The 22,737-nt window shown below is 39.2% G+C and overlaps 1 protein-coding gene across 1 annotated transcript in view; it reads right to left on the bottom strand.

The window, feature by feature from the left end:
* UNC13C (unc-13 homolog C) overlaps nt 1-3,868 on the bottom strand; it is a 462,926-nt gene extending 459,058 nt beyond the window's left edge. Inside the window, exon 1 of the mRNA XM_081120504.1 lies at nt 3,194-3,868. The gene's annotated coding sequence lies outside the window, so the exon portion shown is untranslated. The remainder of the gene's footprint in view (nt 1-3,193) is intronic.
* Nucleotides 3,869-22,737: the final 18,869 nt, after the last annotated feature.

Raw genomic sequence — 22,737 nt, 5'->3', positions numbered from 1 at the left:
ATAGGAATTGGGCCGTTAGAGACTGGCTGTTGGGAGTAGACACAGGCTGAAGGTAAGGTTGTGAAAGAAAGACAAGGAAATATTTGAGAGGGATGCCCATCTTCTCTGTATACTTTTTTTTTCATACTTGAAAAACTCTGCATACAATTTACAATGTTGAGTTTCTATCTTGCTAACCAGCATTTATTTTCACATAATATTTTTTTAACATTCTATGTAGGAAAAAGAAAATCTCCCATATCAAGGTTATAATAATTTCTATATGCCAAGGCTAAATTGTACAATGTACCTAGGATATGCAAGAGATGGGAAACATTTATGTTCGCTGGATCACAATCATTTTCACAAGAGAAATGATTTTGTATCTTCATTTCTACTTCTCCTCTGGAAGACTTTTGATCTAGAGGTTGCAATAGCATCTGTCCTCCTAACCATGCCTTAAAAGACTACAAGTGGAGCATCCATTATCTCCAAAGAGACTACAGAACTGGATGCTCAGTTTTCTGTATGCTCAAAAGCTACAGACTGAAGGGCTGTTAATGCCCCCCCCCCTTTTGTTAACCTGGAAGGGGATGGGAGCCTAACCATTCAAGCAGAGACAAGTTAAGATCCAGAAATGATTTTTAACAACAAGCAACAAAAGATGCAAATTTAATTCCTTAAATTCGCAATTATTGCTTGAGTGATGTTAATTTAAATGTATGCTTTCAAATAAGCTAGCATTAGGTATAGACCATAATATAGTTAGAAAGTGGCTTTCTTTCTTTAAAGGTGCATTTTAGAAACCAATTTGGCATGTATTTTACATTTCTAAAATTCCCAGCCGGAAAGCAGAAATATTTTTTCTCAGGTGAGAAGGTGACTCCCATTCTTCAAGTGTTCTAGAGAAAGTCTTTCTGTAGTAAACACTGTGCGATAGAAGCAATGAGTAAGAAGCTACCAGCATTGAAACGGGAAGATAATGTACAGGTGGCATGTCTCAGAGGACTCACAGCGGGCATGTGCACTGCGTCAGCTGGGTCGGTCAACAGAAATGAAAATGCCTGGGCATTGGAAAAGAGAGACTGTCATGCCAAAGGTGTACTGACGTTTGAAATCATGGACTTGCCCTAAATCAACAAAGACATGCAGAACATTCCCTTCTAAGCTGGCCCTTACACACACACACACACACACACACAAAATATATAATTTGTCTTTGAAAGAAGAATCACCACAGTTGTCATCTGTTTTTAATGATCAATGGGTTCTTAAGCAAGTAGTTCTGTGTACCACAAACAGGGTGGGGGAAAGTGGGTTTACAGTTGTTCGTATGGAAAATAATACAATTAGTAAATAATAATACAAGAATAAACTGTCTCACATACTCACAATTGAAACCTACTTTTGCCCCACCCTGTGTTTTATTGCTTCATGTTTAAAGACTAGCAGCCATAGAAAGGTGTTAGATGGCCTAGAAAACAAAGTTTACTTTGTTTATAATAAGCACATAGAAAATGAATTCTTTAGGCCTATATAACATGTTTTACTTCATATTTCACCTGGGCGTAGATTTGTCCAAACACATGGTGATGACAACTTTCGGGAGAAAATTCCAAATTTCTATGCTAGAAGTCTAATAACAAATAATCAAATGCTAGGAAATAAACCTATACCTGCTTCTTCACCTTCAAAGCCAAGTCCGTAATTCTACTGAAATTACTTTCTCAACGGAATTCCACTGTGGTTTGAAAAGGCAACTTTGCATATGAGAGTTTCAGATATTCTTTAAAAGAATCTTGGCTCAGTCTCTTCATTAGTTTAAAAAATAATAATCATTTAATGGATTCAGTAAAACTACTGTTGTATCATTGCTATAGTGTTTCATCTACAGATATTAAAGCCCTCCTCATACAAGATGTCAGCATAGAAGAAAAATGTACAATGTTTTCCACACCCTACCAATGAATGTAAACTCAACTCTTCGCCCATCTTTCAAATCACTCTTCTAGCCCAGAAATTGCTTGCAGTTACTTACAACATTATGATATTGTTGTTATTAGAGTAATGTATCGAATTTTAAAACAACTGACTTCCTGAATTTGTTGTATTGCCCAACTCAGTGCTCCAGATCGCTGCCATTTGGCAAAAGCAAAGCTTTAGTTTTAAAAGAGCAAGGTGGTGATTTACTTTACAGCATGCACAGATTATAATTTAAAGCCTATTCACCTCTATTGCATGTGGACTTTCAAATCATAATACAAGTAAGTCCAATAACACTTAAAAGTCAGGGTCCTAGAGCTCTGACACTAACCCTTTGTATTAGTGAAACACTCAAAATAGCTATAAAATATTTTGATATGTACAAAAACATAGCAAACTTTCTCATTCTCTGGTGTCTCCCCCCCTGTAAAGCTCATTTAATTTCAATATACACATGTTTAATTCATTGCCAGTTTTACCCACTTTATGAAAATAGTGTATTGAAGTGTAGAAGACAGCGTTATTTTAAAAGCACTACATTTATTATTAACTCAGAAATGAGACAAACTTATCTTCTTGGCTTTTTAAAGAAATGCTGAGTATTTCTAAAAATTCATTTTTATGTGTTAGCCACCCACCTCTTTCCTTTTTCTCTTTAAAAGCCTCATGAGGAAAACTGACTTTAAGCTTTGTCATCTCAGCCTGGGTCCTAACGGCAGCAACAACACTATTGTTGCCGTATCTGTCTTTCTCTTTATTATACAAGTGTATCGATGATGTAATTGCAGAAGTTAGGGCTCACTCAAGCCGCTGGAGCAAAGGGATCTTTTTTACCGCCTCCTTCAGCACTATATAGAACAATTGAAAAACAGGACCCAGTATGCGCTTTAGGCAATTCATTTCTTGAAAGCAAATCTGCAGGATCTTCATCTTAAAGGACCCATCCGAAAGTCAACATGCAGAACCACTGGAAAAGCCCAATTTGCGCCAGGCTCGGTGCGAAGCTGGAAAAACACCTGGGTGACAGGCACCCTGAGAGTCTATGACATCTTGGCGTTTAACCCCTTCCTCAAAGTCCTTAACTTTTCTTTTTCTCTTTGGCTCTAATGCCCCCCCCTCCCCAAATCAGAAGAGGTCAGAAAAACATCCTAATCTTTCACCCCAGCTCTGCTTTTCCCTAAACAGATATTCCCCTGAAAGTTGAGCAAAAACTAAGCGATCGTTTACTCACTCGTCATTGGAAATAGAGCAGCGACTGCGAAGTCCGCGCTCCCTAAGACCGTCCTTCCCAACACGGGGCCGCCGAGCGTTTACAGACGCAGCAAGTACGTTAGGAGAACCCCAAGGTGGTGGTTCCGAGCGCCAACAAAAGAAGGGAAAAAAATCAACAAGAAAAGGCAGACACAAAAATCACAGGCAGAGAAGGCAGTGCCTACCGGGGAACGGGAACGTACCTGAGGGATGCTCCTTTAAAAAAAAAAATGCACACGCCGCTGCGCCGTCCTCCCCTCCCGCTGGAGCGTCTGCGTCTTCCTTTCAGGAGCAGCACTTGCGAGTCGCGTCTAGTCTCCTTCCTCGGTTCGGCGCAGAGTTGGAGCGGGAGCGGGGCCCCGGGCAGTCAGGCGCGCCTCGGGTCCGCCGGGGAGCCCGTTCCCGTCGGCTCCACGCCGCTCCGCCCGGCGGCCGCCAAAGCCATTTCACAACTTAGCCGCCGGCGCGACACCGCCCCGCCCTCCGCGCGGCGCCAAAGCCCTCGGGCGGCGCATTTCCCCGCCCTTCTCTAAGGAAGCGGGACGGGGCGGGCGGCCTCCCGCGCGCCCGCGAGCGCCGGGCTCCTGGACGTCCGCGGGCGAGGAGCCGCGGGCGGAGCGCGCGCCGCGAAGTTGCCGGGCGCAGCCGCGGGCCCGGCGCTCGCCCCCCACCCCGCGCCCTCGCCCCCCGCGCGCAGCTCCGCGGCTCCCCCTGCCGCCCGGCGGCGCAGAGCGGCTGCTCGGCTGGGCTCAGCACGCCCGCGGAACACGCGCCGCGGCCGCCGCGCACAGCTAACCGTGCGGGGCGCACCCGCAGGCCCGCGGAAAGCTCGGAGGCCGGCGCTTTCTCAGCCTCAGGTTCCCTTTATCCCCGACTGGGGACCTAGGACGCAATCATACGCCCGTCTGCAGGCGGCGCTGGCAGCCCTTCTGGTGACGCGGATAACGGAGTAATGCCCGGTCTGGGCGGGTTTGGCTGCGCCTAGGCTCACGGAAAGCACCCTGCACACAGGCTAGCTCCCCGCGAGCCCCGAGATTGCAGCAGGCAGGCCCGGTGTTGAGATGGACGAGATGCTGGTACTCTCTCATCGCAGGTGGTTTTCTTTTTCTTTTTAATGTGTGGAGAGCCATTTGAAGGCGGTTCCTCGAATTTCTGAATTAAAGACCCACGCGCACGATCAAAGTGGGAAATGCTGGAAAACTTAGAGTGAGGCAAAGGCTTTGTTTCTCACTTAGAAACAATGTCTCCCCATGTGATGGCAGCGTTTTAAAGAGCTGGCTAGGCACTGAATGGGCTTGCTTTCTCTTCTAGTTTTGCTGAGTAGAGGAGGTGAGGGGAGTAAGGGCTCCCACTTTCCATCAATAAAGCATTTTTTACCCTCCTGTTGAAACAAACAGAAAAGTCCTGGGTCTTAAAATCGAGCCTTAGAGAAGCTCGAGCCCTGAGATGCATCTGGTCTGCTGGCTTACTTCAATTCACTTTTCTTTGCTTTTAATAGGAGGATCTTTTTAGGACTGAAGAACCGTCAACTCTCGGCTGAGACCAAACACAATATGCAGCATATACACGTTCATATGGCCTTTTCCTCTACATTTAAGGATGAGTATGCCTTAACCAACCTTACAATTGACTCTACCTAATATTTAATACATATAACAGTGGCCAGCAAAATGGATAGTTAAGCCTGTTAGAACATTTTTGACAAAACTTGAGGCAGAACACATTCTACTGACTATTTGTGACAATAATAAATAATAACTCTATGATTAAAAATTGTCCCCAAATTTAACACAATATATGTACCAGCTGCTGGTAGCCGAGCCTTCTTGTTCCCAGATCTCAGCCCCACCTTTAGCTCATAACAGCACAGCTTCCTCAACCTGCTGCTTAAGTGACTGTTAATGGACTTGAACAGCTGCTCAAGGTCTAATGAGCTTCATCAGCAGGCAAACACTGGGGCAGAGTGATCCCCACCTTCAGCAGCCACCAGAGTGGTAGGTAGGACAAAGCTCCACTGCCCCTGGCTGTAAGCACTCAACGGTAGCAACGGAAAACTGGTTAGACCTCCACGATGATGATCTGGCAAAACCTGACTCTTATACAGAAAAATTCAGGCTAGCCAATCCACTGCTGTGAATTCTCTTCAATACACAGAGGAAAGAACACCCATTCACAGAATCTTTCTTCTTTTTTTAGTGAGCAATACCAAAGTGCTGAAGCTTATGCTCCGCTAAGAGCCCCAGGACCCACAATAGTGTAATATATATAAGTTCTCAGTAAATTGGGATATAATGTCATTGGTCTAAATGTTTAAACCGATAGAAGGAAATACAAATAAGATAATCCTAACCCTGAGCCGTCTCCAGAATGTGTATATAGTGTAATGAAAAGAGATGTGAAAATATTGCTCTAATTCAAATACTCTCAGAGAAAAAGCAACAACAGGGGTGGTGATCTCCACTTTTTGCTTTTAAGAAGAAATGTTTCATGAGTGCTCCAAAGCAGTGTATGTGCTGATAAATGTACTGCTCAGCTCTAATCATCAGGATTCTGGTTATATATTTCAAAATGGAAATTGTTTACACCTCTGAAAGTGGCAGGAGTCATGTATCTGAGGGACACCAGCTGCTAATAAATTATGTCACTACTAGAGAGAGTGACAGAGCTTTATGACTTTATTGATGTGCAGGGACACCAAAATCCCTAACAGAACTTTCTTGGCTCTTGATGGGTAGTTTTCACCTGCTGAGTACCTGGTTTGAATAGAGTATAATCACAATGATATGCACATAACAATCAGAGGCCTACACATTCTTATTAATAAATCACATTCTATTTCTGCAAAGAGCTTTTCAAATTTCTTGATTAGTGACATTAACACAGGATAGGAAATTAATACATGTCTATGCTCACAACACACAGGTACATGCCCCAAAACTTACAGAATGATTGATTAAGACAATAACATCATTTCTCTTCTACATCTTTCAGCAGCAACTTTAGGAAGAATAAAATCTCTAGGGTACCATTCACCTCCCATATCCCAAGGCATAAATTGGGCCAGATCATTTGTTTCATTTATGGTTCAGGTGGGAGAAAAACAAAGTGTCTGGGTCATTGGTCATTTTTTATTGGTAGTAAAGCTTGACTAAACCAAAAGGATCAAGTAAAAAGGGCTTTTCTTAAATAATTCTGTTATTGCCTGTGCACTTGGCTGTAAGCAATAGAGGAATTCTTGAAAAAGCATAAATCATCCTTGTGCAGGTTGAATTGTATTTTCAGCATTCTAGAAGACCTCACTCTTTATTTCAGGGCAGAAGTAACCAATCACTGGATCTCACTATTTTAAAAAAACAAAAACCTGTGACTAACATTGGCTCTCCTCTCTCCATCAATTCAAATGAATTGATGAAACATGATTACATCTAAAATAGCAAGTTGGTGTTTCTGGCTGTGTAACTGAATAATGTATAAGAGAACAAACAATTGGGAATGAAGGACCTAATGCAATTTGGAAAGACTGGCAAAATGTTGATTTCAAGATAGTAAAGAACACACTGATTTCTGTTCTTAAATTAAAGCTTTCCATTAAATTATGGGTTACTTAAAAGCTGTACCATTTTAAGGGGAAGTAGCAGTGTATAACTTTGGAGACTAGGTTATACAGGGCACTGCAGCTTTCTCTTTGCCCACTCTCTCGTGGGCTGTTTACTCTGGGGAAAGTTAGCTGCCATGACATGAGAGCAGTCAAGCAGTCTAAGAGGAAGCCCAGAGGGTGATGAACTAAGGTTTCCTGCCAACAGCCAGACAGGAACTGAGACTCTATGCCAACAGCCATGTGCATGAGACATTTTGTAGTGGAACTTCTAGCCACATTCAAGCTTTGAGATGACTGCAGCCCCTGCGGACACGCTGAATGAAGCCACCTGAACTGTTCCCAAATTTATAACCCACAGAATCTGTGATATCATAAATGTTCATTGTTTAAGTAAAAAGAAAAATTAAAAATCAAAAGAAGAGCCCTAGCCAGTGTGGCTCAGCTGGTTAGAATGTTCCCCTGCACACCGAAAATTTGAGGGTTCAATTCCCAGTCAGGGCACATACCCAGGTTGCAGGTTTCATATCTGGTCGGGATGCATGTGGGAGAAAACCAATTGATGCTTCTTTCTCACATCCATGCATCTTTCTCTCTCTCCCTTCCTGCCTCTTTAAAATCAATAAAAATATATCCTCAGGAGAGGACTGAGGATTAAAAAAATGTTTAAATACATATAATCAAAAGAAAATTTATAAAAAGAAATATGTCTTTGGAAGTTCCAAATGAGAAGTTAGATGAACTATTATTTAACATGTAGGTTTAAGTGCACCTAAGTGTTTTAAGATGTAAAAATTTTAGGTTCAACCAATTCAGTAACAAAATGAGAGTATTATCCTTCCCTATTCAGTACGGATAGTCCCCTGTGCCCCCTTAGAACTTTTATAACCCTCTGTTGTAGCATTGGTTTATTACAAAGTACATTAACTATCAATTTGCTCACTTGCCTGCCTTCCCTGCTAGACTGTGATCTCCTTGAGTACAGAGACCATGGTTCATTCATCTTTGTATCGCTAATGTCCAGCCGAAGGCCAGACTCATGAAAGGTATGTTGAGTGAGTTAGGGAGTGAGTCACAGCATGCTTAGTTGGTAGAGCACAGAGTTAATGAGGCTAAGGACACAGGTTGCATCCCTGTGTAGCCAATTAGCTTTGTTCTATTTCTTGGTCCAAATGGCACCCTTAGTTCTTGCCGGCTGTCTCACAAATGTATGCCAGAAGAGTCCTAACTACATAGTCCAGCAGTGGTGAGTCAGTAACACAGTAATAATGCCCAAAGTTTGCTTAACATCCTTACAAACTGTTTCTACACATATATTCTCATCAAAAACTTATCTTTAAAAAACTGCAAGACATTATAGTAGTCTTGTTGTTATCCCCATACTAAATGCTAAAACAGAGACTCAGAAAGGGTACATGACCTCCCTGCTTGTTCAGAACTAGCAGGTGGCGGATTCTAGATCATAACTCAGGCATTCAACTCCTACTTCAAAACGGAGTCCACCAGACACTTAGCTAGTAATAATTATTATATCAAACTTCTTACCAATATTATTGTCATTATTTTCTACTATTACTAACCTGCCCTCCATTCACTGTGGTGAAGTTTTCAGGAGTAATTTTTTTATTATTTTAATAATAAATGTTTAATCAAAGTTTTAGAATGCCAAAGGGCATGGCTCTGATTCATAACTCTGCTACTTTGCCCCTACATGCCCTTATAACAGATTTGTAACCTCCCTGAGCTTGTTTTCTGTGTTTGGATGTGTTACATGCTCTCTAAATAAGTCCTTTTCTTCTTTTCCATGATTTTTGGATTTCCAAATGCAAATTTTTCAATTTGGTTTGACAAAACTAAAAATTATCATTTTAATGGTTTCTGTTTGCTTGCTAAATGATTTATGTTCATTATACATTTTTATATATTTGACAATAGTTAAAGTGCATATATGAATTGAGATATCTTGTTCAATTTCTGAAGGAATAACTGTCTCAGATAAAATATTTATGTACACAGTGGTAAATAAATGATTTTGGGCTTTTCTGTCTTAAAAAACAAAACACCAGCGATGATCTCTGTTCTCTTGAGAAGATTAATTTGGAATCATATTACTTGCCAGTGTTTCAGGAGTTATTCAATCTGTGCTGATGACCCCAGGAGAAGAGAAAATGACCTCAACAGAAACTTCATGCTGATAAGCTGAGAGTCATTATTGACCAGAAACTGCATAGATTTAAACTTCATGAAGATACACACTTTGTCTAACAGGTTTTAAAAAACTGTATTTGCTACTAAAGAGATTTGAATTGCCCAGTTTCTGGTTCTAAGCAATGGTTCATGTCGCATGCCCAAAGTCCTTTCCACTCAAATAACTGTCTAGGAATATATAAACCACAAAGCAAGTCAAGAACATATTTCTTTAAATTTGTCTAGAATACTAGTTTCAAAAGTAGATCCACTTAGAGCATCTTATTTAATATGAGGCATCAAATTCTTCTTCTTCATGGTATTTCATATTCAGCTTAGTTTCCATATACTTTGCAGAGCCTGGAAGCAAAAAAGCAAAAATAAAAATCCTTCCTGGTTCCTATCAGAGGGCTGGCTCTAGGTCAACTGTGAACTAAGCAAAGCTTGTCTTCAGAGCCCTTCACTTTCCAGGTCTTTGCATCTTTTCATTTCTCCTTCATCAGCTCTTTAGTTACTTTGTCCTGTTGGGAAAGGGCTCTATGAGAAATAATGTTATGTTGTAAATTAATAAAGTATATCACATGGGAGAAAAAGGAAGCTAGGCCAATGAACCCATAGTCTTTTTAGAATTATTCTGACAGAACTTAAGTTCAGCTGGTAATTTTTATTTATGGAATATTTATAAAATGAGGGGCAATAAAGAGCCGCTACATGTTCATGTGTTTTCTGTGAGGACTGGATGTGTGAAAAATATAGAGTTTAACAGAGTGTCAGCCATTGTTGTTATCATCATCATCATCATTATCATTTTTAATGGGTGCTGGAGGAGATGCTATACCTCTGGGAGTGGTGGAAAGAAACACCTGATAGCATCATATAAGAAATTAAAGGAAGACAATACAAGCCTTCCTAATGTAGATGACTTTTTAACCAGATTCCAAATGTATATCTTGAAAGAATGTTGTTGTTTTTAATTCCAGAAAGATCTTCTGCTTAAAAACATTACTCTCTTATAATACATGAAACCCTAACAGCTAGGGGGAGACTTTGTTTAGATTAAGCAATCAACCTATATTAAATTAAAAATACTGCTACCTGCAAATGCTTTCTCCCATTCTGTATGTTGCCTTTTCACTTTGTTGTCTTCTTTGATGCTCAGAAGTTTTAAGTGTTACGTAGCCTCGTTGGTTTTATTTTTGTTGCCCTTGCTTTTAGTGTCATATCCAAGAAATCATGGCCAAATTCAATATCTTGAAGCTTTTCCCTGTTTTCTTCTAGGAGTTTTAGAATTTTAGGTCTTGAATTTAGGTCTTTTATCCATTTTGAGTTAATTTAATCTGTTTTGGTGTAAGGTAAAGGTCCAGCTTGATTCTTTTGCATGTAGAGACCCAGTTTCTTCAATACCATGTGTTGAAGAGACTGTTGTTTCTTTATTACGTAGTCTTGGCACTCTTGTCAAAGATCATTTGACCATATGTGCAAGACATTATTTCTGGTATCTCTATTCTATTCCCTTGGCCTATATGTCTTTATCTGATAGAGGATTAATATCCAGAATACCTAAAAATCTCCTATAACTTAGCAGCAGCAACAATAACAATAAAAATAATCCAGCTCAGAAATGGGCAAAGGACTTGGATAGACATTTCACACACAAAAATATACAAGTGACCAACATACAAAAATGGCAAAAATATGAAACATAAACAAATGGGAAACATAAAAATATACTTCATATCATTATAGAAATGCAAAGCGAACTACAGTGAGATATCACCTCACATCCATTAGGATGGCCATTATCAAAACTAAGACACATGGAAAACAAGTGTTGACGAGAATATGTAGAAATTGTAGCTCTCGTGCACTATTGGTGGGACTGTGGAATGGTGCAGCCTCTATGGTAAGTGGTATGAAGTTTCCTTTCAAAAGTTTCTGCTCAAGGTAGAAAATAAAATACTGAAACTGTCTCCACCCTGAGATTCTTAAGAAAGGGCCATTCTCAGGTGCCTCATATTTCTCATTTGCAAACTCAGACACTTCTGATGGTCAGGAAGGTCATGCAGATGGTTTAAATAAGTCTAGTGTGATGAAATTCAGTGATAGGGCTGCAGGACACTGCAGTGTACAGCCCTATATAGAAGGGGATGCTGCTTAATGCTGGAGTACCAGACAGTGAAATCTGCTTGTTTTTCAAAATAGGCCAGAAATCTGGACCTTCATATAAAAACATGCAATTTTAAGACAGTCTTCGTGCCCTCCCTCCCCCTCAAAAAATCTGCAGGTTCTTTGCAGTTTACTGGCCACCAGTTTTTAATTCTTGCTATAAAGCTCAAAGAAGTAAGAAATTTGGATCCTCTCCTAATTCCAAATTGCATGCAAAAAGAGGACTGACCCCTCTTTTCTCATGGAGACCCAAATATGAGACTTATGGGATCCTGGGACTCAGAATCCTTCCTTAGCCCAACATCCCTCCTGGTGCTTCTCTTCCTCATGACCAGTGGCTTCTGCGGGCTGATGTTGGTTGATAGGCTTTGATTCCAAGAGCTCCGCCCACAGAGTTCCTGTTATGCTGAGACCATCTTTCCTCTGTCGGCCAATGCCCTGGTTGTATCTGCTTCCCTCACTATTTCCCCTGGGTTCTTCCTCATCCTGATAAATGCTGATATCTTCTTTTTTTCCACTCTTCATATTGGTGTCTTAGATCAAGGGAAGGCATCTAACAGCAAGGGCCACTGCGTAATTCACTAAAGGCAACTGTGAGCTAAATTTTAAAATTAACTTAGGAACCAGTTTTCAGAGAAACAATCAGAATCCACTGGGATTGCCTAAAAAAAGTCAGCTTCTATAATATGGCATAATGCAGTCTCTTTTCTCCTCTCTAAATTACCATCTCCTATGCAATGAGCTGGGCCCACATTCCCCTCTGGTCCAGAGCACAAGTTTATTTTTTCCTCTTTGTATACAGACTCAAGCATACATGAGAACACTCTCATTTTACCATCAGAGACATCCCCCATTATGCACAGTTGCATGTACAAATACAAATCCAGCTATGGCCATTGGTCCTTAGTAGTTTCTACCAAATATATGCAAAATATTTTGAGATATAGAAGTCAGAGGGAAAAAGAGAAGCTGCCTATTTAAGAAAAAAATTTATAGAAGCTACAGATATTTTTTTTCTAAACAACCCATCACAATTGTTACTGTTCCATAGTATCACTATCTACACAAAACCACCAAACTTATTTCAACAAACTGGCTTGTACCAAATATAGTTATTTACTTTCAAGAAAGGCAAATATTTCATTAAAGCAAAAGAACTTAATGTAATTTATGCTTCTGTCCCTCCTGCTTCCACCTAATCTAAGTGATAAAAACTGTCAGTTAAGACTAGTTCAAGGGAACACCACTTAAAACTAGACAGTAACAATAGCAAAAAATAAAAAAACCAATAAGCAAAAATAGTTGACAAAATATCTTCACCCTAAAATATAAGTGGCTATAGGACACTCCTGGTACCAGCTTTAGTATGAGAGGAAACAGAAAGAAGCAACAGGACTATAAAAGACTCGAGAACAAGAGAACCTGAAATTAAACAAAGGGCCTCACATGGAAGCACAGGGGTCATCTGAGAAGAGCAACTGAGTGCTTCAACTTAGGATGAGCGCAAACACCGATGTTCTTGAGAACTAATTTTGTGAGAAAGCAAGAAACAGAAAAGAAATTCATCAAATCCCATACAAAGTTATTACAAAGAAAAAAAGTATATAGGAAGCAGAATAAGTCCCTCCAGAAAATAAAAACGTGACATGAAGACAAGCTCACAGAACAGATATAAAAAAGAAGAAGCTAATATTTAGAAAAAGCTTTGAAATGTTAAAACAACGATATAAAATTTAAAAGATTAACAAATTAGAATTATAAATAAGGATATAGAACTAAAAATATTAAAAATAAAAGCAAAATTATTTCAGAAATGAAAGAACACAAATTTTATGAACACAACTGATATTACCTTAACAGAAATATAAGTATGATGATTACATTTTTAAAGTAAAAATCATATATGTCATAGAGTAAAAAGGAATTCAAAATAAAATGACAACTGTAAAAGCTAGGCAAAGAAATGCAACATACATGTTAGAGGAAGACCTGAAGAAGAAAAAATAGTAAAAACTTTAAGAAAAGTTTCCTGAAGCTTAAAACAAACAAAAAATATTTGAAATGTTGTTTTGAGAGGGAATGCCACATGCCTGGGGAACTTAATCCATAAAGACCAGTACCATCACATATTCTAGCAAATGATTTGAACATCCAGGCAAAATGGTCAAGTTACTAATAAGGGTGGGGGGGGGGGGAATCAAATTGTTTTCAGACTTTTTGAGATTTTCTGACAGAAAGCAATGGAGTGACAAAATTTAAATAATTTAAATATTTAAGGAAAGACAGTAAAAGCTATAAATTTAATATTCAAACCAATTGACTTCCAAGTATAAAGAGAACAAAGTGCTTTAAATATACAAAAACTCAAGGAAAGCTTTTCTTGCTTTCTCATCTTGAGGAATATACTATAAAAAGAACTTCATGAAGAAAAATTAAAGGGGACATGTTGGCATTAAAAACTGGTGGTATTGTCCATCCAGGCGTGGCTCAGCGGTTGAGCATTGACCTAGGATCCAGGAGATTGGGGTTTGATTCCCGGTCAGGGCACATGCCCGGGTTGTGGGCTTGATCAATGACTCTCTCATCATTGATGTTTCTATCTCTCTCTCTCCTTCTCCCTTCCTCTCTCTGAGATCAATAAAGATATATGTATTTTTAAATTTTTTAAATAAAAATAAAAGCTGGTGGTATTGAGCATCAACAATTGTTAACATCGCAAAACGAGAGACAGATATCATGTCCCTTCTCATGAAAAAATATCTACTGCCACCTATAAAATAGGCCTAGTTTCAACTTCCAATTTATGGGAAATATAAATTGTAGGATATGTTAACTGTGCCATAGGGATGCCATGGACAAAACCAGGATGAGGGAATTCTATACAACAAGTAACCCTTCACAAGTTTCTTAAACATTTCAGATGAATGAAAAGAAGAAAAACAGATAGACAACCTATAGATTAAAATGCACTTAAAAGATATAACAAATAAATTTAATATTTAGATATTATTTGGATTCTGATTCAAAGGGGGAAGAAGAAAGGAGTAGGAGGAAGAGGAAGGTGAGAGAAAATCTTTGTAAGATAATTGGAAATTAAACATTCAAGTGCATATTCAATTATATTAGAGAATCATTGCTAATTTATGAAGCAATGGTATGGAAGGTTGTATTTAAAAGAGTTCAAATACTTTAAAAATGTATACTGAAATACTTAAGGGTAAAATGACAATAATGTCTGAGATTGGCTTCAAATTAGGCTGAAGAGGCATGGATGGGGTATAGGTGAAAGGCTGGCCATGGATTCATAATCACTGAAGCCAGCTGATAGGCAATTGGCAGTTTATTATCATAATCTGCCTACTCTTTATGTTTAAAATTTTACATAATAAAACACAGTTCAAGTCATCTTATGCCTAATGATTCCATTGTAAATGAATCAGCTTATTTTGGACTATATTGCTCTTTAAGTGTAATATACAAAATATTTTTATATCTTTACAAATAAAAGTTATTTGGGGTTTATTAGCATAATCAGAGATAACATATAAGGTGGTTAGCATTACTTCTCTGTACAATTGCATTTTCTTACTTAAAAGAGGTGCTTCTGGGGACAGAACATAGCCTAAACTATCTCGCCCTTGAAAAGATCAGCAAACAATTCTAAACACCACAAGGCATGACTACGGACGGCCCTGATGCAATATTTAACAAGCTTCCCGGAGAAAAATCTTGATGCCAACTGTGTCATGCAACAGCACCGTGAGCGACAAATGCTCCTCCACCGCTGGAGGGCAAAGTCTTTCCCAAGGGGCTGCCTCCCAGAGAGCGCGGAGACTCAGAAAGCATCTCCGCATGTACTACATATGCATGATCATGGCTGAGAGTAGGGTTTTAAGCTGTGCCACCACCTCCCTCCAGTGACCGTGGCTGCTATCAGAGCCTCTGAGGAGCCAAAGGGCTTATCAGATCACCCGGGCCGACTCTAGACGATGAGATGCTATTCTAAAACGTCACTTGGAGTTTCAGAAAAGTATGGCATTTCATGTATCGCCTTTAATAATGAAAGTGAAGTCTTGATCTAATGTGGTAGATTTCTGCTCGCATAAGTGTGCAGGCCTCTTTTATTTAGATGTGCATTTAAATACCTCTGAAGAATACCTGAGCATCACTTCAGGATTTATTTTGCCTGACTCAGATGCATTACACACCCTCAGAGTGCATAGAAATAGAGACGACTCAGTTATTATTTGAAGAAAGACCATTTTTTATCTACTTTTCACAGGTACCCATAGGGATAGCTCTGTACAAATAACTGTAAAAATAGTGTTTGTACTAAATGTAATTCTTAGACTTAAAATACTACTTCCACAGAGTGTTCAGGATTTAGGGAGACAGATCAACCATATCGTCTCTTTTCAGCAAGTAGGCGAACATCCCTGCAAAATTGTTAATTTGCTCCCAAACCCTTTTTACCAAGTGATGTGATTTAGTAGTGCCCTGCATGCACAGTTCAGGATAAAGAGGTAGATGCGGTCTTCCCCACGAGGCATCTCAGTGTTCGCTCTACTACATAAACATGTTGGTCCTTTCTGATTTTATTTCCTGCAATTGTAGCCCATTTTCGCTCCCCAAAGCTGACATCTTTCATCTGTCAAGCTTCCAATTGGTAAAAGAGCAACGGGGAAAGACTATTTCCTTCCAGAACAGATGGGCCTATTTGTGATTTGCCAAACTCCAAAAGCTATGTTCTTCCCCGAATCCTGCCAGAAAGAACTTGGGTGCTAAACTAGATGCAGAAAATCCCTGTCTGTCCTGACACAATTGCTTGACTGTAAATTATGTTTCTGGGTATAAAACCATCCAGCCTATTTTATTTCCATTTGCATATGTAGCACTCAATTCTCCTGACTATTCTTTAGTCATTTTAGGTTTGTGAACCGTGAACTTGAGTCACTGGCTCTGTACTCCTGTAGATTCACTTCTGCTAACTGCAGATGCACCAGACTTCCTTGAGCACCTCATACGTCCTTCAGTTCTGCAGGTTCATCTGTAATAAGCCTTCCCAAATCCACTCTCAGCAGGGCTTCTCTAACAGGTATTATCACAGTCTTTGTGTGCCTACTCTTTCCCAGGATCTTTACTCATTGCTAGTGATATGTAACACCAGGATTTTACCATGTGGTTGATAGAGCAAATCCTCTACTTGTAGTATCTGATTCAAGCATCTCAACAACACAATGAGGTAGATGACCTCATCACCCCAATTTCACCAGTCAGGAAACTAACGCTCAGAGAAGGCACAACATTTGCTTCAGGTCATACAGCTCCAGGCAGGCTTGATTTAATTCAAAGTTTTCTGCATTCTGTTATACCAGGCAGTTTTCCCTAAAACTGAAAGAATTTTTGCAACAAAAGATTGGGTATAATTTTGATAAATTAGGAAGACACCAGTTGGAGGTCTTCACATAACAGAGGAAGTATAATAATTTAAAATGTAAAACCTTTTAAAATAAGGTCCACAAAATAACTTAGTATAAATGTGTGAGCACACCTAGGAGCAGCGATTTCCAACCTGTTTCATCTCATGGCCCATAGACCAATTATTAAAATTCCATAGCACACCAAAAAGTATTATATTTTTGGTTGATCTGACCTTTCCTCACCAAAAAAGGTATAATTTTGATTCAGTCACACCAGATGACAATTGCTGTGTTGGCTACTGTCATTTTTTTATTTGACAATCTAATGGAAAGAGGTCAGTGCCCATGACTAAACAGTGAGGTATTGCATGTTTTAAAAGTTCTTGAGGCATGCCGGTTGAAAATCACTGCCTAGGTGAGAGTGTAAGTTTGTTTGCCTCTATAAAAGGGAATGCCAATTCCAGCCTTTCTGTGGCTAATGCACGAGGGCCCCCTCTGCTGGCGAATCTAATTTATGTTTCAAACGCATTCTCTGCAAACCAGAACCCTTCTCTAAGTGTCATTAAAAATAACCTTCCTTCTCTCAGTTTAGAATTAGGACAGTAAAATCAGCTTTCTGACCTCCATAAGCCAATGTGAAAAATTATGAAATTGAAATAACTACACAAATATGCTCTATTATAATTTCTTTGCAGGTGGGGATACTCACTGCCTTTGGTTTCTAGGCAATCTAAGTTTTGTCATGTACAAAAGATGCCAGATGAACTCTTATTAGTTATTCCCTTCAGGTGGTTCTGATGACGGCAGCAGAGAAGGATAATATTCTAACTAAGGTAAGAATTAATTAGAGCACAAGCTCACCTCTGTGATTCCATTTTATGTCTGAAGAAAAAAAGACAATAAAAACCTTGGCATTTGTTCCAGTCTATTTCTCTCTTCCCTTTAATAATGCAGTATTCGCTTTTGCAGTTACCTGATTAATGCTGCAACACTGAAATGAGATAGTCAGCATCTTACAGTGTTGTCTGCTTCTTGAGATAACTGTCACTAAGTTTGCTGAAGTCTTCATTGGAGCTAAGGGAATCATTCAGACACGTGCTCGCCAAGAAATAGGGGTAGGCCCGGAGTATAACAAACTCATACTCAAACACACACACACACTTGAAAAAATATTAAATGATATACTTAAAAGAAATCATGCATTTGTAATGAGATAGTGAATGTATCAAAATATTTATTTACTCAAATATCAGTATTTTTAAAGGGCAATATCTAAAAATAATTAGAAAATTAGTGGCTTGCAATCTGTGCTTCCTGTTCTATTTTTCATTTAATGACCTATACATTTATTCACCTGATCTGCTCACTAAATTTGTTAGTATGTAAAATGATATTGCTTAACCCAGCAAAATGCTTAGCATTGTGAGATATTAGCTTGATCCTAGAGTTTAGACAAAATATAAGCAAGGATCTAAGATTACTACTAAAGCTTGATAATATAAATATTAGTGAAGAAACAAGAAAAGGCATTAAAAGTAAGAAAGAGAAATAAATAAAGAGGGAGGTGGATTTGTCTTCCTCCCAAATTCTTGACACTGTGAGGTTGGTCTGTAAATTCCTCATGCTAAGGCATCACACAAAATATGATTTATCCTGCCAGAGCATATATTTGTACAAGGAGCATTATCTCATATGTTTGTGGTAACTAGGACACTAGTTACCACATAACCCAATGATCAAAATGATTCTTTATGCTAGGCACTTGCATATATTAACCGTGCTTCCTCAGCCAGGGTGCTCCGAGAGCTCAGGGAATTGTTCGCTGACTATGAGCTGCAGCAAAACCTCAGGAAAGGCTGAGGTCAGGAGGCTTGGAGGCCATCAGAAAGTATACAGTCCCTCAAAAGGTGATTTTGCCCATCTATACATTTTAGGTAAAGGAACACACATGTGTACACTCACGCATGCACACACACACAGAGAAACTTTTGAACTTTTAAAAATAATTTTGTAAATTATCCATCACTAAGGGTAATTTAAAATACCTGCATCATCTTCTTTGTCTGTTATGTACTATATAAAACTAGAGAATCTCACTTCTATGTGGAACCTAAAATAACTGAACTTACAGAAGTAGAGAGTGGAGTGGGTAAAGTGGGGAGATGTCAGTCAAAGGGTATAAACCTCCAGCCATAAGATGAGTAAACTTGGGGGATCTAATATATAGCATGGTTACTATAATTAAAATACTGTATTATATACTTAAAGTTGTTAAGAGAGTAGATCTTAAATGTTATCATCATGTACAAAAACACTGTAATTATGTGAGGGGATGGAGGTGTTAACTAACCTTATTGTGGTAATCTTTTTACAATATATATTGGGTCTTCCAAAAAATGTACACACACTCTTTGAATAATTATAAAGGCAGTGCTCATTAAAATACATTTCATTTTCAAAACTGAGCTATCGGCTGTTAAAGTGTATACACATTTTTGGGACACCCTATATGTGTATCCAACCATCACACTCTATACCTTAAACTTACATAAGCTGTGTGTCAATAACATCTCAATAAAGATGTGAGGATCACTGCAAAAAAACAACTAGGGAAGATGTGAGGGTGAGAAGGTGACTGCAGAGAGGATAAGAGTATCTGTGGCATGTCACTCAGTGGACACACTTAATTTAACATTAGGATTAGTTAAAATGGATATGAAAGGGCTGACCATCAAAATGATAAAACTGGGCAAATTATGCCCACTTGCTAAATATAATCGACTCTGGGATCTAACTGTATGGGTGGTTCGTTTCTATCGCACTAGGAACCTGAGCTTTCCCAGACCACATCCTTACTTCACATGTACCGATACATGTTCATAGTGATCTTGAATGAAAAGCATTGTTGTTAGTTTCTGTGTACATTCCAGTGTATAGCTCTAGGGCCTTTTATTTTAAAAGCCTTTCTCTAAATGGTGCACTAATGGCCGAAGAAGTCTAATTAAACTTTGGACAAGACAGACTACAAAACAATGTTTCAAAGAATTAGCACACTCAGATTCCATTCCTGCAATCCTGTGAAACCCAAGCTACCCTTCAGAGGAAAGAGATACAATGTGAGGGGCTCCACACTTGGAAGTCTACTGTGGGATTCTATACAATGTTCACAAAACCCTCTAAAGTAGGTGTTAGCCCATTACACAGATAAAGAAACTAAGACTTAGGTTATTATTTGATTGACGTGACAGTGGCAGCTTGGAGATCTCAGCCCAGATCTGATTCTACTCAGATGCAAGTGGCCCTTCAGTGACAGCACAACTACGTAGTGATAGTGCATTACCTTAGCGACTGCAGTTAGACAGGGTAAGCAGGTGATCTCAACATTTTCTATAAGTATAAACTATTTTTAAAATGAGGAAAACAATGCTTATCCAGGGAGTTCTAAATGTCACCTTCTGGTCACTTCAATACATTTATGAAAACATCATTATTTTTTCTCTTCTAAAAGTGGTCTGTAAAGGTTTGTTTCTTTTTCACTTTTCAGTTACAGTTTACATTAAGTATTATTCTGTGTTAGTTTCAGATCTGCAGCATAGCAGCTAGACAATCACGTACCTTACAGAGTAGGCCCCCAATGTTTCCTTACCCACCTGGCCCCATACGTAGTGATTACAGTATTATCGGCTATATTCCGACTCTGTACTTTACATTCCTGTGACTATTCTGTAAGGATTTGTTTCTTCTATTTAATTTTATTACAGTGATACCCAGCTTGGATTTTGTAAGTCCATGGGAAAACGGGAATGGAAATGTACGTGGCTGAAAGATTTATTCTGATCAACATGTACTATCTATACGCTATTGAGTTTCTATTTTAATATTGCAGCTTGGGTCTGTTTTCTGTTGTGAGACTTAATACACAAAACATTGCCATGAAATCTTTCTCAAGTAACACTGCACACAATAATTTATCAACCTGGGTTAGGAAGCCTTTGTTTGAGTCCTGAAACCCAAAGAGAGCACCCCCAGCCTTACAAAACCATTGGGAAGCTACTAGGAGTGGGTAGAAAAATCAACAGGGAGGGTTAAACAAAGATGACCATGAGCATGAACATGAGCGAGGGTAAGAAAGAAGACGGGGCAGGAGGGGCGGCAGGAGCCTGTGATGGGAGTCAGAGAGCTGAACCCTTACCATCACTCATCAGAAGGCCGGATACCTTCGGGCAAGTCAGGAACTCTGTTTCCTCATCAGTAAATTGAGGCATCTGTAGTAGATGTATTTTCATTTTCCTCGGAGCACAATCCGTCTCTGAAGGAAAGACAGCACCAAGGACTCAGGACCAGGTGAAAAGGCAACACCGGTGAGCAGACATTCGCTTCCCTTTGATCTTGGCAGGGGAGGAAACAAAAAGGGTAAGAATCCTCTGAATAAATGTAGGAGCCATTGTGGACCCCTGAGGCTGAGTCCCTTTGAAATTCAGATTGAACTTTTGGAGAGAAAGGACGCTGTGATGTGTCTCTAGAGCTGTCCAAGTTTGAGATGGTTCTGGTTCTAGAAGCCTAACCCCAATCCTTTTAAGCGTTGGGATAGCTAGTGTAAAGAAACGGGACCGAATGGCAAACCTTGTCTAAAACTCTCTACAGCTCAGCAGCACTCTTTAAGCAATGGCTCGATAGCTTTTTATTTATTTTTTATTTTTTTATTTTCAAAAGTTTATTTTCTTCTCATCTAAATTAATTTCTCTAGGTAAAATGTTGGCAGTCTTTTTTTTTTAATTTATCTTTATTGTTGAAAGTATTACAGATGTCCCTATTTTTCCCCATTGATCCCCTCCACCCTGAACGCCCCCCAGCCCCAGGCCTTCACGACACTGATGTCTGTGTCCATGGGTTATGCATATAAGTTCTTTGGTTAATCTTTTCCAGCACCACCACCCCACCTTCCCTCTGAGAATCATCAGTCTATCCTGGCTCTATAGATTTTCCTGCTCCTACTAATTTACATGGGAAACATAACTTAGGACTGTTTCACTACCTCTTTAAAAATGCTTTAAAAATAAGGAACAAAGTCACCCTCAGTCTTCACCTTCCCCACTCACCAAAACACATTGTTTAATCCCACATTGAAATCTTTAACCCTACTTTGCTTTCTAAGGTCTGTTTATTTACGCTCTTTCTTTCCCACTGGACTGCGAGCTTTGAAGGGGCAGCGACTGTGGTTTTCCTTGCCTTCCACACAAGGCTTAGCACTGTTTCTGGCATCTCCTGGGAAGTTCACCAAATAGGTGCTGACTTGAACCAAATTTAAAATAGGGCCAAGTTCTTCTCTTTCTCTTATTCATTTACTATGCTATAACTGAATGTTGAACAATAACCACAGGACGGAAATGGTGTTTATACCAAACTAGTTAGAATCTCTGGGATATAAAAGAAAATGATGGAACAGGGAGGACTTTTTTTTCCTTCTTTTTTTGGTAGTACAAAACACATAACAAAATTTACCATTAACTTTGTTTCCTACATTTACAGCATTGTAAGGATTTTTAAGATTATATTTAAAGCTTGTTCAACAAATAAAGCATTTACAAGAAACAAACCACCACCTTTAAAAACACAACTTTGAGCACATTTCCATTTCTGTAAATTCTCACTTAGCAGATGCTAGAATTTCAGTCAGGATTGGTATAATTAATATACATGTAATAATAGTATATATTCTTTGACATTTATTTTGGTGATAAAATAATCTTATGAATGCAGTATCAGAGTGTTTTGAGCCTTATGGGTAGTACTCAGAGTTTCTAAACTACTTATAAGCCTGGAAATGTAGGGTGTCTGTGTCTTACACACACACACACACACACACACACACACACGCACATGCACAAAAGCACACTCTGCAGCGTAACTGTTACCAGCCCCACGTGAACAGCCCAGCCAAAAATGCTGCCTCACAGTTCCATGACCTTCTTAGCTCTGATGATCTTTTCTTCATGCTCCATCCACCATGCATCCCTTGGAGCACACCATGACACGGCCATCATCCACAGTTCCTCCAACTACACAATCATAGTCTGCTCAGAGTTCCCTTTAGCTCAACTGCTCCCAGTGTAACCAATGTGCAACCTCAGGGAGCTATCCACCTCTTTGAGCCTC

Source organism: Miniopterus schreibersii (assembly GCF_964146895.1).
Source record: "Miniopterus schreibersii genome assembly, chromosome: 1".
NCBI lineage: Eukaryota > Metazoa > Chordata > Mammalia > Chiroptera > Miniopteridae > Miniopterus > Miniopterus schreibersii.
Note: the sequence above shows the minus strand (reverse complement) of the source record. Positions and strands in the feature narration are given on the sequence as shown.